Below are 6,000 nucleotides of genomic sequence, written 5' to 3'. Positions count from 1 at the left end.
TTGCCCTGTCCTTCCCTTGGTTTCCTGAGCCTGCAGCACCCACAGCCTGTACAACACGTTACCTCACCTGCAGCAGCTGGCAACTCACCAGTCTGACTTGCACTGACATGTGGGAAGCCCTGGCCCAAGGCTGTCTCCAGGAGCTTCTCCCTAGGTGGGTCCTGGCCCCCAAACTGACCAGAAAACAAGTCACAGGGCCTGGGGAGATTCATGCTGGGGGGGCACACTCCTATGGAACCCTGCCTGAGGGGAGCCTTCTGCAGCCTCTGGGAAGCAGGCCTAGGGTTAGGGTTAGGGTGTCACAGAACAGCAGGTACAGCCCCGTGCACTCTGCACAGGCCGAGCAGTGAATGAGCACAGAGGCTATGGACTAGACCCATCAGTCCCCAGAGTGCCCCCACCTGGATCCCCAGACCCAGAGTGGGGCACTCCCAGGATTCCTGTGGGCACCTCCCTAGGCTGCTTACATGGCCTTTCTCCCAGACCATCCTGGCCCCACCTGCAGCCCACGCCACGTAGACTCCTTTGCAGTGGTTTTCTCCTCTTGCAATGGGAGGAGAGCAGGCCTGGTTTTCTAATCCATCAGGCCAGGCATTCCACAGCTGTGCTGCAGAAGCATGGGGCAAGGGCTCCCCAAGGTGCGAGTATGTCTCTCTCCCGTGAAATCAGTCCCACCATCCGGTCTCCTCACAAATCCACGTGCCTCTGGACCTTCCCACACTTCCATTCTCCTGCCCGTAGGGTTCTTCTAGTGGCATGGATGGCCCCTGGTGAACAGACCCCTGGGGCTGGGGAATTATGGGAGACATTGCACAAAGAACTCAGAGTCCTTCACCGCAGGAGTGGGTGAAGCAGCTACTGTGGAAGGGACCTGAAAGCCCAGTGCTGGATGATATGGTGCTGGTAGCTCATCCACTGGGTTAACAGCTTACTACTGCTACCAGCTAGCTGAGTTACTTCTCTGGCTCCAGTGCTGGGGGGCTGAAGGCTCTGGATCCAAACTCTGCTGAGGACTGGGGATGTGATACAAGGACATACCCCAAAGGTTCTTTTAGAGACTTCGCTACCATGGGACTCTATGGAGCTCCACAAGGGCAAGGGAGGGGACCAGCTCCTCCATGTCCTGTATGCTCTGTCAGTGTGGGAAGCTGTCTTGCTAACCAGTGTCCCTCGCTGGGAGGCGCTTTTGCTGGCTCAGACAGAGTTTTACCCACCCTGCAGCAAAGTGGAACAGTTTGTGTGCGGACTCCAGCCGACAGCTCATGTGGCTCCGCACAGAAAGAGAGGCAGGACAGCTCCCTGGAAGCTCATGGCCTTGCTTCACAGTCCAGAATTGCAGGAGAGGCTGGGGAGGGAGAGGCTGGGCCCCAGCTGGCATCAGGTGAGCGCTGCACCTGGGTATCCAAGGGATCTCTGGCAAAGTCAGCCCATGAGCAGCTCCCCGGGGTGACTGTTTGGGCTGCCCAGAGTGGGGTCCATTGCCCATGCTGGGATCAGCCCTGCAGACACTAGGGGCTGGGCAGCTCTAGGCCTCCTTGGCTTGGGGCAGCACCGGAGACACAGCAGGAATTCTCAGTGGCTAGCTGGAAACAGATCTGACGGTGGGGTCCTGGCAGATGAAGGGAGGAGGGGCTGTGCTCCAAAGGGGTGGGGGAACACGGCCCAGGCCTGTGCAGAGGCAGACGCAAAGGCTCAGTTCCCAGTCTATGTGCTGGCGGGACCCTTCCCTGGCTGCGTGCTGGGAGCAGGAAGTGATTGTTTGCAGCCCTGACCCTGGGCACCAAGTTCACAGCTTGGGTTTATTTCTGGTGCCATTGCGATGTTACCAAGGGTGAAGCCGTTATGGGCTGTCACCCTGCCCATCGCTGACGGGAGGATGAGGCAGGAAAGACATTTCTGTGGCGGTGGAGCAGCCGAAACTGCTTGGCAGAATGCAAGCTCACAGCTTCACCGAGACGAGCACAATGAGGCCGAACAAAAACACAGCAACCCCACACAGAGAGATCTGCACGCAGCCGGCCCCGGCCCTGGTACTCGCTCAGCCAGCCCCCAGCGCAGCGAGCCCTGGCCCTGGCACTCCCTCACCCAGCCCTGAGCACAGCCGGCCCCGGCCCTGGCACTCACTCACCCAGCCCCGAGCACAGCCGGCCCTGGCCCTGGCACTCGCTCAGCCGGCCCCCAGCGCAGCGAGCCCCGGCCCTGGCACTCGCTCACCCGGCCCCAAACACAGCCGGCCCCAGCCCTGGCACTCGCTCACCCAGCCCTGAGCACAGCCGATCCCGGCCCTGGCACTCGCTCAGCTGGCCCCCAGCGCAGCCAGCCCCGGCCCTGGCACTCGCTCACCCAGCCCCAAACACAGCCGGCCCCGGCCCTGGCATTCGCTCACCCAGCCCCAAACACAGCCGGCCCCGGCCCTGGCACTCGCTCACCCGCTGGCCCCAGCACAGCCGGCCCCGGCCCTGGCACTCGCTCACCCAGCCCCCAGCACAGCCGGCCCCGGCCCTGGCACTCGCTCACCCGCTGGCCCCAAGCACAGCCGGCCCCGGCCCTGGCACTCGCTCACCCAGGCCCGAGCACAGCGGGCCCCGGCCCTGGCACTCGCTCAGCCAGCCCCAAACACAGCCGGTCCCGGCTCTGGCACTCACTCAGCTGGCCCTGAGCACAGCCGGCCCCGGCCCTGGCACTCGCTCACCTGCTGGCCCCAGCACAGCCGGCCCCGGCCCTGGCACTCGCTCACCCGCTGGCCCCGAGCATAGCTGGCCCCGGCCCTGGCACTCGCTCAGCCAGCCCCAAACACAGCCGGTCCCGGCTCTGGCACTCGCTCAGCCGGCCCTGAGCACAGCCGGCCCCAGCGCTGGCACTCGCTCAGCCGGCCCCAAACACAGCCGGCCCCGGCCCTGGCACTCGCTCACCCAGCCCTGAGCACAGCCGGCCCCGGCCCTGGCACTCGCTCAGCCGCTGGCCCCAGCTCAGCCAGCCCCGGCCCTGGCACTTGTTCACCCGGGCCCCCCCAACAGTCCCTATAGCCTCACATGACTCCCGAGTGACAGATCACTGGCATCCCCTGGCCATGACTCTTCAGTGTTCATTGCAGCCAATAGCCCATTGCGAAGCTGGAGAACAGATGGCTCCTCATGGGACAAGCAGCGAAGGCCGGGCCTGAGGAGTCCTGGACTCAGCCTGGAGCAGGCTGCCAATGTGCCACTGATGGAAAAGAAGAAAGTTGTGAGAGCTGCCTGGGCAAACGGGCAACACTGGGGCCTGCCTCCCCTGTGTCCCAGCCGAGGCTCAGTGGGGCCAGCTCTCCCTTTGGCCAGGAGATGGTGCTCTCAGCTTGAGCAATGCCAAGGGCGCAGAGCAGGGCTTTACTGGGGCTTTGGGACACAGCTCCGGGGGGGGGTGGGGGGAGCTCCACCAGAGCGCATAGCACTTGCTAAGGTGGGCAGCAGCTGCCGCACGGGCCCTGCCAGTCAGAGCCCACCCAGCTGGGAAACCTGCCTGGACACAGCAAAGAGCATGGGACTGGGCCAGGTCACACATGCAGCCGAACACACAGACCCATCTCACGGCCCCTCACACAGACAGTGCGATGAACATACAGCTGGACCCAACTGCCCTCCCATCACACACCATCTCAGTGCCCGTGCAACACCCCGTGCAGACAGGGCTCTGGGAGCCTGGGCGAGTCAGCTGAGGGGGGAGTGGCAGGGGCCTGGAGAGCAGCTGGTGAGCACCACAGGCAAGTGCTGACAGCTGGGAGCTCCGTTGCCCGGGCAGTGTCTGGTGGCCAGGCCCTTCCAGGGGGCTGGCAATTAGCACCACAGCAGGGGGCAAGTAGCTCTTCTCTGACCCTTGGATGCACCAGTCAGGGTGTGCGCAGTGAAACCTGCCCTGGGAATGTGCCCAGTGGCTGCCACAGCCCTGCCCCTCCCCACCTGACAGCCTCCCCGCTCGCGTGTGAGGCTCAGGCTACAGCCAGGGCCAGTCTGATGGCTCCAGTGGGGCAGCTATCCCCACAGCCACCTTAGCCAGCTCCACAGCAATCCCTGAGTGCCAAGCCAGGCATGGGGAGCATCACCTGCAGGCAGGCAGCTCCTCCACCTGGCTTGCCCCTTGGCCAGGCCAGCCCTCGCTCACTGCCCGCCCACAGACCCTCTTCTCCTTGGCCGTGGGCTGGAAGGGTGCAGGGCAAATTGGGGGCAGGGGGGATATGGCCTGGGCCTGAAAGTCAAAGGGGGCCTCTGCCCATGTGCCTTGGGCGAGTCCCTTCCCCTGGCAGGCAGCGAGGGGGCACTGGGCCATGGCTGCAAAGTGCTATGGGTGGGTGCTCTGGCCAAAGGGCTGGGTGTGCCTCAGTGGCCCAGAGGGGAGATTAGCTGCATTCCTGGGGTGCTGCCTGCTGTCACCCCTTGCCCCATGGAGCCAGAGGCTGTGCCATGGTCACGCTCACCTCCCTGTGTCCTGGAGCCAGGTTGAATGGGGAGCCTGTGCCCATCATATCATGGGGAGTCTGCAGTGCCCTAGGCCTTCCCACGGTGCTCAGGTTGTGATGGGGAGGCTGAGCGCTGGGGCTCGGATGACAGCCTGGGCACTGGTGGGAAGCACACCAGCTGGCTGCCTCATTGCCCCTCCTCAGAACCAGAGGCTCTGAGAGCTGGGTGGGGAAGAAGGGGCGAGCATGCGGGAGCAGCCCCTCTTGGCCAGGCTGCTGCTGGCTGAGCCTGTGCCAGCCCCCTGGAGCAATGGGGCTCTTCTGCCCCAGAGGCTCCTGTTCCTGGAGTGCTGGAGGGGTTTGGGTCACATTCAGCCTTGCCAAGCCCTGGCTCGCCACCAAACCTCACCACCACACAGCCTCTGGCAAGGGCTGCGGCAGAGGGGCCAGACCTGGCATTCTTCTCCAGTGAGCCAGCCACTCCAGAAGAGGCTGGGGCGCACGGGGGGTCACTTGGCAAGACCCAAGAAGTAGTTTGTCATTTAGATGCCCTCAGCGACGTTCTGAGCAGCCCTGGGATGGGAGCCAGAGCCAGGAGATGCTCGTGGAAGCCAGCAACGCATTCTGGAGAGAATGTGGGGAACTGGGAAGAAGGGAGCTGCCCCTGCCAGCCCACCAGGCCAGCCAGGGCCAGAGACCCCCTGACAGGCCTGGGAAGGAGTCTGGGCTTGGGCAATGCAATGTGGCTTGTCCTGCCCCTGCTTCCAGTGCCAGGGGCTCAGGTAGGAGGGGTGGCGGCTCAGCAGGAGGGGCAGGAGGGCAGGAGCTCAGGCAGGAGGGGCAGGAGGGGCAGGGAAGAAGGGGTAGGGCAGGAGGGGTGGGGGCTCAAGGGGGTCTCAGCATCTTACTCCAGTGAGGAGAAGCCAGTGCCCTCTCCCTGGGCACAGAAGCTGCCATCCCTGCTCAGCAGGGCTAGACTGGCAGCCCCAGGGCTCTGCACACCACAGTGGCTGTGCTGCACACACCCCATGGGGCCCATTGCCCATTTCTAGGGAGCACTCAGCCCCTCAGGGCCGCGAGGCTGGAGGCACAGCACAGTGGCGCCCTGGATAGCAAAGGCTTCTCGCAGCCCCGCCGGCCTCCACCAGCAACCTGCGCAGACAGGCCGGGAAGCCCAGTGAGCACGTCCGGGGCCGGCTGGGGAGCAGAACAGAATCCCCCGCATTAGGAGCTGGGCAGGAAACCACAGATCAGAGCCCAGCTGTGGCAGGAAGCAGCAAGGGCTCTGGAGGGGCCGGTGGGCAGGATCCTTGGCCCTGGGGTCAGCCACCAGCGCTGGCTCCAAGAGGAGCGGGGCCCCCTAAATGACCCCAGCAGTGACCCCAGCGATTCCAGTAGGGCCCAACACTGGCTGGGGGCCAGGAGCCGGCAGAGCCTGGCTGGTAGCCCCCACCTCTCTGCTTGGCCTGTCCCTCGCCAGAGCCCTGCAGAACCCAGGGCCAGGCCAACACTGTCCTGCAGCAAGCTCTGGGCTGGTGGGGCAACTCCGTGGCCAGGCTAGAGACAGG

The sequence above is a fragment of the Chelonoidis abingdonii genome, chromosome 7 (assembly GCF_003597395.2).
Source record: "Chelonoidis abingdonii isolate Lonesome George chromosome 7, CheloAbing_2.0, whole genome shotgun sequence".
In the NCBI taxonomy this organism is placed as follows: domain Eukaryota; kingdom Metazoa; phylum Chordata; order Testudines; family Testudinidae; genus Chelonoidis; species Chelonoidis abingdonii.
This window is presented reverse-complemented; position numbering follows the sequence as displayed.